Here is an 11,354-nt window from a genome sequence, read left to right as displayed (position 1 = left end):
AAAAGACCAGCTGAGTTCCTTCAGTATCTTGGCGTTTTTACCACAATTGCAGTGCCTGCAGATTTTTGTGTTTCACTCTTTTTTAATGTAAGCAGACCAACTCTGCCAGGAGAGACTGGCTGAAAGAGTCAAGGATGAATTGGAAAAATGTACTTCGGATGAATCCATCACAACTGTGTGAAAGGAAGCTTTTGGAACAATCGGAAAACACGTTCAGGGTTAGTGCACAGTTAGTGCCACCAACATCTCCAATACCGGACTAAACGACAGTAAATGCATGAGGTACAAAGAACCCAGAACTTGGGTAAATGAAGCATTGTGGTCAAATTAGTAAAGAGTGACAGCCTCTGTGGTGGTACCTCAGGCAAGGGAGACCACCTAGCTCTATGAAGGTTAGAAAGTAATCCATTAAATAGCAGTAGGTGGCCAGCAATTCCCCAAGCTCTGTCTTACTTTGAGTATATAGGAGTGAGGGCTTTCACTGAATGGGATTTGCCTGAGCCAAGTTAATATTAGTGGGCTATCAATGATATTTAACAATTAATATCCATCGGGTGCAAACCAAATTACTGTTTGAGGTAAAATTATCATTTAATATCCCAAGTAACAATGAATAGTTCAAGACACCCACTATTGCTTCTACAATCATTCTGACTGCCCCATGCCTGGAGTGTTTGGAAAGTATCACCAACATTTTTGACCTGATATCGATCGGCACAAAATGACTGGTCACATTTCACCTTGTATTTCTTTGCACTGATTGATGCGCCAGCCTCCATGGTGGACTCCACTCACCTGGCCAATAATTAGTGTCTGGAGTAAAGCTATTCTCTTACAAAATAAAAATACCGCTTTTCAGTTTTTAAAAAAATAATGCAAAATCTGCCAAGCTCCAGCTACCAACGGGAGTGGAATTTAGACAGCATAATTCATATGAATTAACATTGGCAGTTATTTCCATGCTAAAAATGACCACATGTGAACAAAATGTTAAATTACCTATTCATTTTACTATTTACTTAGGCTACTATTTCCAATAACTATTTACAACTTCATTCAGACTGATTACATGGACATCTGGTGCGGGGAATGGAAATACCAGAGTGAAGAATGGATATTGAGAGCATGCTTTATGGTGTGAAGCAAATGTCTCACTTAAGGATTTAATGACAGATTCCGCTGAGAACTGAACTGACCTACTATTTTTGTTCGAGTTGGTAGGATAACGAGGGGATAATTTTATTTGGTCTTTTTAAGGTAATGACCTCCACTTTTGTACCTCAGAACAAGTTTTATTCCAATCAAGATTATTTTGTTTCTGTGGATGGTTCACGTATGAAATTTCCGAAGTTATGAGCAATGAGGACTGACTGGAATTAACCTTGCTGACCAGAACTACTCACACCGGAAGAAGAAGAAAACAATGCTGGAGAAACTCGGTGGGTCAAACAGTGTATTTTAAGTAGTAAAGAAAAAGATATATAACCAGCACTTTGGGTTTCAGCCCTTCATTATACCTTGTAGTGATAGAGTGCTAGTGGGAGTCAGAGACTAGTTTGTTGGCAGCTTGGGTTGGATTCAAGGTGTATTTAGATAAATAAAGTATAGTTGTTTCAAAAGAACCCAAGTTTCTTTATTACAATGGAAATTAATATCACATATATCTTTATCTTTGCTACATAAAGTTTTTCCAGCATTGTGTTGTTACTTCAACCATGTTGTCTGCAGACTTCCGTGTTTTGCTTCATGATAGAGGGGATATGGTTGAAGACTTGACATGGTACTTTTACCGTGGACACAAATGTGAGAACCTCATTTCCTCATGACCACACCTACCTTCAGTACATTTTGTTTTGGTGAGAACACAACGCTGGAGAAACTCAGCAGGCCCAACAGTGTATATTGCAAAGATACATAACCAATATTTTGGGTTTGAGCCCTTCATCAAGGCCTGAGCAAAATGTAGGCAGGCGCCTACCTTGATATATTCATTCCTTTGATGAAGATCTTTTTGTCTTTGCTATATAGGGTAATACTGAGTCTCTCCAGTATTGTGTTTTAATCACAGTGTCTGCAGACTTCCCTGTTTTATACATTGTGTTTTGGGCTGTTTTTCATTTGGCCATTAAAATAGAACATTTGAAATTGATGTCAATGTAGATGCCCAAATGTATCAAAGCATTTTTCTCCAAAATCATGACATTGAATTGTTGCCAATTCTGTAAGGATAATTTAAAGGAAAATATATCCTTGTTATTTGCATCAAAATCCACCCCAGCATTAAGCCTTCAAGTTGAAAAGGAGTAATTTGGTTTGAATTTGTCGTAGTCGTGTTCTTACCTGTGTCAGGAGTAGTGCCGGTCACCACTGATGACATATCTGGGGCGATGCGTGGGAGTCAGAATGAGGGACTGTATTCACTGTGGTGGATCTCGGACACATGAGGAGAAAGTTGAGAACATTGAGGGTCAATGAAAAGGCCGGTGGGGGGTGGGGTGGGGTGGGTTACGGGGGGAAGAATTGATTGTTGAAATTGAGAAGAATAAAGATAGCTGACTCCATTTTGTACTGATGAACGAGTGGGTGTTGTCTTTTGATTGTGTGTGTATATCAGGTAAATTATAGCTGCTACAAATTAACTTGCAATGGCTGCTGTTAAATAACTCCAATAGCAATCCTCACCTCTCCCACATGCTGTATCAAAAAAAGGCAGTGCATTGGGGCAGGTGTGTCTCCTGCAGGTTCCCTTCCACAGCACACACCAGACTGCTGTTTTAGAAACACGGTTCCTTCACCATCGCTGTGCTTAGATCGTGGAGCCCAACAGTAGCAGAGGGACTGTGATGCTGCGGGTACTGGCTTACTTTTATTTTCATAGGGTTAGGGGTGGCAAATAAATGGTGGCCTGGCCAATAGTGCCCCTATCTTGAATAGAGCAACCATGTCATCAATGCTGAACAGATGGAAACAGATGGTGACTCTTTGCCTGCAGCTCTGATGGGGATGATCAATTATTCCCATTCAAAATGATCAAAATTTCATCCCAGAACCATAAAATTCAAACTTGCCTGTAAATAATGTTATCGTAAGATCGCTAGCGTACCTCGGAATTGGAAGAATTGGCAGTCTCTGTTGGTCTGCAGGACCTTTAAACAGCCAGAGCTCAGGCAAGTTCAACTCCGTGGGAGTTTTAAACAGTCTGCGATCGGGCCATTTAAACTTCGGGCATCGCAAACAGCAGATGCTCAGTCCATTTAAACATCGCAGGACAATTTAAACTCCGCAAGAATGACCAGCAGCGGTCTCACAGGCCGTGTAAAGAAGACTGTGGATGCAGATGGTGGGGTGGGGCTACAAGTTAAGCTGAGATGCCAGGGCCTGAGGCTTCCGGTCCCTAATATCCTCCTGGTCAATGTCCAATCCTGCTGGTGGCATTTGAGCACAGAAATAGGCCCTTCAATCCATCGAGTCAGCACTGACAATAAAGCACCCACTTAAAGTAATCATTGGGCTGTAACAATGTGTGCAGGAAATTCCAGAGACATTTAACCAAGCCCACTTTGTTTGATTTCTTCTTGACTCCATTCTACACTGTATTTTCTTTGAGACTAAGAAACACATCTCACATGTGTAATTGGACTGAAAGCAATGGCTATTGAAGTGAATAATTAGGAAGATGGGTGGGTGGGGGGTGTTGGAGAATCTTAATCAGGTTGAGTTGTGAAAATTTAAAGACCTGGAGGCCGGTGGTGGGTTTCGGACGAATCCTACAATTATTGTTTTTTCTCCTTGAGTTTGGCTTTTACTTTTGCGTAAGAATTTTTAAAGTGTAACTGTTTTGTTTTATTTTTTGATCCTTGTGTCCTTAATTTGTCAGGAAGATAAAGGGATACTGAAAAATGTTACAGGAATAAGGGACGGGGGCTAATTTATTGCTGCTTTTTTTCTTTTTTAGGGAGACTGTCTATTTAATTTTGTCTTTGGATGTATTAATTGAAATGGGGGGATTGGACTTGATGGTGAAGCTTGAATATAATTGGAGAATGTACTGTGATTTTATTAAAATTGTGGATTATTGACACAGTTTGAGCTTGAAAAATTATAATAAAATATTCAAAAAAAATTGAGAAGATTATAAAAGATGAAGAGAAATATAGACAAATGAAAGGACATAGGAAAAATTCAGAAATATTTCCCTGCTTTGGTTCAGGGTATATTCAAGTGACATTGGCTTGAAGAGACCGAGGACCAAAAGAATTAATGCAGCACTGTGGGATGGAAGCAACACCCAATGGATGGCAGAAATCCTCCCCATATTTAAAGAGTACCTGAATGAACAAGATAACTGAGACATACAAGATAACAAGGGCTGGGATATAGGAGAGATCTAACTTGACTTCTTTTACCTGGTAGTGATGGCCTAGTGATTTGTCACCTTTTGTGACATAAATTTCTATGGAAGGAGAAATTGATGGGAATAAAATGGGATGATTGTAGGAATAGGGTGCAAATGGTTGGTGCAAACTTTGTAGACCAAAGGCCCAGTTTCCAAACTGTGTGACCTCGTGACTCCAAAGATGCTGTGTCTAAGCATGAAGTAGAGGAACACAAATGAACCAGAGCTATAAAAACAGATCCATCATACAAGTTTATTTTCAGGATTTTGTAATGGAAGGACTAGATTCACCATTTAGAATCTTAAACCATTGGAGTAAAATTACTGAAAAATGTTCTGATTAAAATCCATGTTGATTTTAAATTTAAATTTACTTGACCTAAAACCAGTACGATTTTGAACGGTGGGAGGAAACCCATCCAGACATGGGAAGAACATTCAAACTCCTCACAGACAGTGTGGGATTTAAACCTCCGTCTTGATTGCATTGTGCTAACCTTTACACTAACAGTGCCATGTTCTTACTACATTTCAAACCTTTCAATAGCTATTTAGTCTCCACTTGTTTTCTAAGCTGAGTATACATCCATTTTATCTGTTCTTTTGTGAAATATTAATGCCACATTTGAAGAGGATATCCTTAATTAGATTACAGTATTTGTGCACATTAGACAAATGACTAAAGGAGCAGCTGTTCCTGCATATTTCAGGTTGGTGACAGACATCACTGGCTGCAGCATCTTGTGAAGACAGATTTTGCAAAAATTCTGTGCCAACAAAATATTCTCGGAATATTGGTATGGAATGTCGTATAAAATGAAATTCCTTTATTCTTGATTTAATCTACAAGTTTACATCGTTCTGATTTCTCTTTTCCCTTGTCCAATTCTATAGCACCTCCACAAAATTTGTGCCTTTGAGTTCTCTGCACAAAGAGGTAACTTGTGATAAAGGTAGCAGTGAATCTTTAACCACCTAGTGGAATTCCTTCATGGTAGCAGATTGGGCTCACCTCTAATCCACCATCGTCAAAGCACCCCAAGAAATTAGCAATTAGTGATCAGAGAGAGTTTTGAAATCAAGTATCCCAACTTGGAGAAATTACATGTAACTGCTCTTGCTTTATAGGTACTCCACAATCACAATATGCCTCAACATCAGAGGAAACCTCAGAGCAGGATACCTGAAAAATCTCTGATCATTCTTGCAAGCACAAAGGTGCTGGAGAAACTCAGCAGGTTATTGGAAGTAAAAGGTAATGACCGTTTATGTAACCAAGGCAGACAGGCATCTAAATAAAACGGTGGGTTCAGGCACCTGTCTGCTTTTTGCTCATACCTTGATAAATGGCTCAGGCCTGACACATTAGTTACCTTTTAATTCCTATAGACTTCAGATTTATTGTCAGAGTGCATTTATGACAATCACACACGACCCTGGGATTCTTTTTCCTGTGGGCTAGGCAGAATGGCCATTTATTGGCAGGGTAAAAAAACACCTGACTCAATGTACACATGCAAACAAATAAAGAAAAGTAATTAAACTGTGCAATACAGCGAGAAAACAAAATCCATGAAGTGCAAAAGTAAGTGTCCTTAAAAGAGTCTCTGATTGTGTTTGTGGTTGAGGAGTCTGTTGGTGGAGGGGGAGCAGCGGTTTGTTTCTCTAGCATTTTTGTGTACTGCACCACAATCACGGTGCCCACAGACTTTCCTCTTTGACTACTGCAGTCAGGAGGTCCCATACAGATGTGAATGAAGGGTCTGCAATCAGCTCAGATCTTGACAGTCATGATTTCAGGGTTTTTCCACGAATGATTTTCCACTTATGCTCTCCATGTCCATAGGTGCCTTGATTATGAAGTGCAAATGAGGCCCAATGCCCAATTTCATGCTTGTGCCGCCTTCAGGCTGGATTCAAAGGCACCTGCTGATCAGCACTGACATCTTGTGGCTGCTGTATGTAATAACGTTAACGCCTAAATAACAGTTTAGCCCAACTTGTTCTTGCCGACCAAGATGGCATTCTCGGCTAGTCAAAGGATGCCAAAGTGCTCTGTGGTTAGTAAAGGATTACTTAAGGTGGTACGTGTGTGGAATAAAGAGGTTGAGAATCACTGTTGTAAACCCTTTCTATCCATAGACATGTTGAAATGTCTTTTGAACTTCTAATTGTACCTGCTTCTATAGTTTCCTCTGGAAGTTTATTCCCAATATGGATTACACTCTGAGTGAAAAGGTTGTCCCTTTTAAATCTCTTCCCTCTCAGCTTATATCAGTAGTTTTCAAACTTTTTCTTTTCACTCACACACCACCTTAAGAAAACCCATGACTAAAATGTATACCAGTGGTCCTCAACCTTTATCTTTTCACTCACATACCACTTTAAGTATTCCCTATGCCATAGGTGCTCTGGGATTAGTAAGGGATTGCTTAAGGTGGTATGTGGGTGGAAAGAAAAAGTTTGAAAACCAGTTTTAATCGTACCTAATTGACTCGTTATGTGCATGGTTTCATAACTCCAAAGGAAATGGGCCAATGACAATTTTTCTCAACCAAAATATTTCAGTAACAATTATGTCTAGAGCAGTGATTCTCAACCTTCCCTTCCCACTCATATCCCACCTTAAGCAATCACTTATACAGAGCATAGGGCTTGCTTAAGGTGGAAAATGAGTTTTGGGGCAGTTTGAAAACCACTGCTTTAGTGGTTGGAAAACAGTTAAATCTGGTCTGATATGGAGTTTGGACATGCCCACAATTTGGGTATCCCAACAAGAGGGCATGGTTTTAAGGTGAAAGGAAGGAGATTTAAAGGGGCTTTTTCTGCACAGAAAGGGTTAATATCTGAAATCCCATACAATTACAATGTTGAAGAGGCTTTCAGACACATGAACAGGCAAGGCATAGAATGATATGATCTTAAATTGGGTTAAACATAGATGAGTGAAGAGACTGGAATGGGTGTGATTGGCAGATGGACCCAATCTGTTCTGTACAACTCTAGCACTCAATAACCTGATTCTGACCTCATTTCAAACAACTGTGTCTGCTTTATAGTTTACAGCCTTCTTGTCTTTTTTTTTTACTTCATATAGGATCTCGTTAGTGATCTCAATATTTTCTGACAGCCTTTATTAAAATAAATTGGATCTCAGAAGAAAATAAGTTCAACAATGAGAAACAGACAAATAGATCTTTGACTGACCAGGCCTTGTTTGTTTTGGAATAAATTGGAAATGTTGCCTGGAAGGGGGCAGAACGAACATAATGATTTACTTGATGCAATCATTATTATTTTAGAGTTTGCCAGAAATTGATTTACTGCATTTTAGAAGTGTTGAAAAGCATTGCATCATCTTCACTTTGCAAGTCCCATTAGGGATGACCCTGAAGCTGGGAAGATGAGGGTGGCCGTGACATTGAACCCTCAACACAGAGAGCTTCAAGCATGGGAATGAGACTGAAGTCGCACAATTACAGATTGATTATTGACAGCCTTCAGTGGCTCGTGTTCAGGGGAAAAGGGTAACACAAGCTGTTTGCTGTTTAAATGAATATTATCTTTCAGATCAGAGGTTGAAAGTCACGTGAAAATTGGGTGAAACACTACTATTAATGTTTGGGAGGTGAACAGTTTACTTTAGCTTGAAGTTTCAAGCACTAATTAAAATCCCAGTGGATATTTTGATACCACGAGCCCAAAAAATAGTACAATATCATTCTGCTCCAAGTTAAGGCTGCACTGAGATTTTTCAAAAGTGTGCAAAGAAAATCATATCTCATCATTGTGATGTTTTTAAAAATTATAATAAATTTGAGTTTTTTTTAAACAACTAGATTAATTAACTGAGCAAACAGCACTAAGACAGAACACACACAGATCAGACCTCATGTGGAGGCATCCATCTTGCATCGACCCAAGATGGAAACATTTCCAGAGGCAACATGACTCTGACTCCTCCTGGTGGTAGCATTCTATCACCTCAATTATGAAGCAGTAGGCCCTTTTAGAGTGAAAAAAAGCGATTGTAAATACAGTTAGTCTCTGTATTTAAATCACTTCACTTAACTCCATACAAGGTCCGATGGTGGATTGACTGGTTTAACTTGCTCTGTCTTCCACCCTCCTAGGAGGGTAGGCTCAAAGGTGGAGTGAAGTTGCTCCACCTCCTCTCTAAAAGAATTGCCGCTGAAAGTAGCTCCAAAGTGGAGGGCTGATGACATTGCAATGATGCTGTCAGCATGCGACCCAGGAGCAAAATTTTTTAAAAAACCATAAGGTTAATAGTGGCTATTACATCATGCAGGAGTCCCAAGATTACTTGCACAGATCTCCACTAATGCTCTTACCTGCTCTTCAGTCACCATCATCGAGTTAAGGCTCCTTTCCCTTCTCAGTGTATAAATTTGATGACACAGTAGTGGGCAGTGCTATTACACCACTCACCCCACCTCCTTCACCTCTGGAAACCAGCTCCCAACTCAGCTCTGCATAAGGGCACCATGGGATTCGCTTTATTGGTTGTCACCATAAAAGCTAAATTTGCCTTTTTTTAAAAAATTGAGCCAGCTGTAATGCGGGGTTTTACCATAAAACATGCCCTGCGTGTTGTCCAACCAGTTGCAGAGGTGGAGTAAATATTTGGGCACATAGCAATGAGTTGTTGGCCCTTTAATGAAAGTGGTTCTCAGACATTTTCTTTCCACTCACATACCACTTTAACTCATCCCTAAGCCATTGGTGCTCATTGGCCTGGAGACTAGATGGCGACCTGGTGGTGACTCGAGTCTCCGCTGGTTGCGGAGACTATCTGGGGGAGTCACGGGAAATTCAAACATGCTCAATTTTTTTGGAGACTTTTTCCAGTCTCCATCAGTTACGGCGACGTCCGTGACTGGGGAGACGTCTCTGCGACCTGCTGGAGACCAAGGAGACGTCGCGGAGACGTCGCAGCAACTGCCGGGTGAATTGGTTGTCACCTTGACTGGAGATGTCTCAGACGTCGACCTGGCTTCGCCTTGGTGAGAGCGCAAGCCATTTTTTGGTCGCGGCGACGTCTCCGCCAAAGTGATACCAGTGTAAGGGTTGCTTAAGGTAGTATGTGGATGGGAAAGTTGAGAATAACTGCTTTAGACCCAATTGTTACTGAAATATTTTGATTGAGAAAAATTGTCATTGGCCCATTTCCTTTGGAGTTATGAAACCGTGCACATAACGAGTCAATTAGGTTCGATTTAAACAGTGGTTTTCAAACTTTTTCTTTTCACCCACATACCACCTTAAGCAATCCCTTACTAATCCCAGAGCACCTATGGCATAGGGATTCCTTAAATGGTATGTGGGTGCAGATCTGTTTACTCAGAAAACCAATTGTTTAAGGAGAAAGTAAATTGATGATAGGATTTTTTTTAAAAAAAGGTGATTTTTCACAAGCTAAGAGAAGCCTGGTTTCAAATAAATGATGCACTTTAAATTAATCTTATCCACTGAGGAATGTAATACTCAGGGTTAATTGATGGGTAATTATCCAATCTTTTTCACTCAATCATCATTAGCACTTTATTCTGCCTTTCACAACAAAAAGAGCAGAAGCAGAGCTTTGGAAATGGTTTTAAAATTGGAAAACTGGGATTGAGAAAGAAAAGGCAAAAAATTAACTTTTAAGATAACGTTAAGTTTACCCCCTCCATAAATCTTCGTCCACGAAGCCAAGCCAAAAGAAAAGTTGCTGCTGAGTTGAAAATGTCTGTGATAATTGGGTGGGGTTGGATTTTCTATTGCTTAACCAGCCAAACAAAGTGTATGGTGGCCATTCTTATTGTGCAGACGTGGAATTGTTTCCTGTGGCCCTGGAGAGCCTCATTTGTTTTGTCCAATTTGGTGTTTTCTTCCAGAACCCATGGTTTGCGCGAGGGGAGGGGGTGGGTCACGGATATGGTCCCCTCTTGGGAGGTGCTGTGCCCTATGTGCTTGTAGCTGTTGCTCGCTGTCAGACCTGCCACCCCCCCCACCCCTATCACTAGCGTATGTCTAGCATCCAGCTTGATGTGCGCTAATGACTTGTCGCGCAATAAAAGCAGCGAGGGATGGAAGAGGTTTACGTCTGCTTGGCAGGTAGGCCAACAACCCCGCCCCAAGTGGAGTGAGTTTACGACTGTCAGACTGTGCCCTACCCAGTGACCCTAATGCCCTTCTCTAACACTTGTTCTGTTTCCGACCCTGCTGGAACTCTTCTGCTCATATGTAACTTGCCTGTTTGTGTAAAATCACCACTCGTGGTTAATCAGAGGCATGAAGTAAGGCCCTCATGGCTATCGACTTCTGGTGACACACCACTGAGGCTTTATCTTAGAATATGCACAATTTGCACATTGGATAAAACAAGACATTTTTGGCAGAGTGGTATTCTATCCCGTGATTCCAAGCTTATCACCTCTATCATTCGGAATTGTTTAAAACTGTTGATAGAGTCAGCAGAAAAATGTGAGCATGTTCCAAGTTTTCCCAATGCCCTCGGTGAGGGGTGGCCATCCTTTTAATTTTTAATTTAGACATATAGCATGGTCATGGGGCATTTCGGCCCATGAATCCGTGCCGCCAAAGTAACCTACACCCCCGGTACATACTTGTGGGCCGAAATGGCCCATGACCATGCTGTGTGTCAAAATTAAAAGGTTGGCCACCTCTGTATAGTTCTCCAGAGAAATCCCATCAAGGCCTGATTTAGTAATTTGAGAGGCCAAAAATGTAAGAGTGCAGAAGATAGCAAACATGGCCAAGTCCATCACAAGTTCTGTCCTCCCATCCATTGAAAGCATCCATTGTAGGTGTTACCTGGGTCACAACCTCTCCTCACTTGAAATTTATATATTTTAAAAATTTAGACATAAGGCACGGTAATAGGCCATTTCAGCCTACGAATCTGTGCTGCCCTATTTACCCCCAATTAACCTAC

This window comes from Narcine bancroftii, chromosome 8, assembly GCF_036971445.1.
Source record: "Narcine bancroftii isolate sNarBan1 chromosome 8, sNarBan1.hap1, whole genome shotgun sequence".
NCBI lineage: Eukaryota > Metazoa > Chordata > Chondrichthyes > Torpediniformes > Narcinidae > Narcine > Narcine bancroftii.
This window is presented reverse-complemented; position numbering follows the sequence as displayed.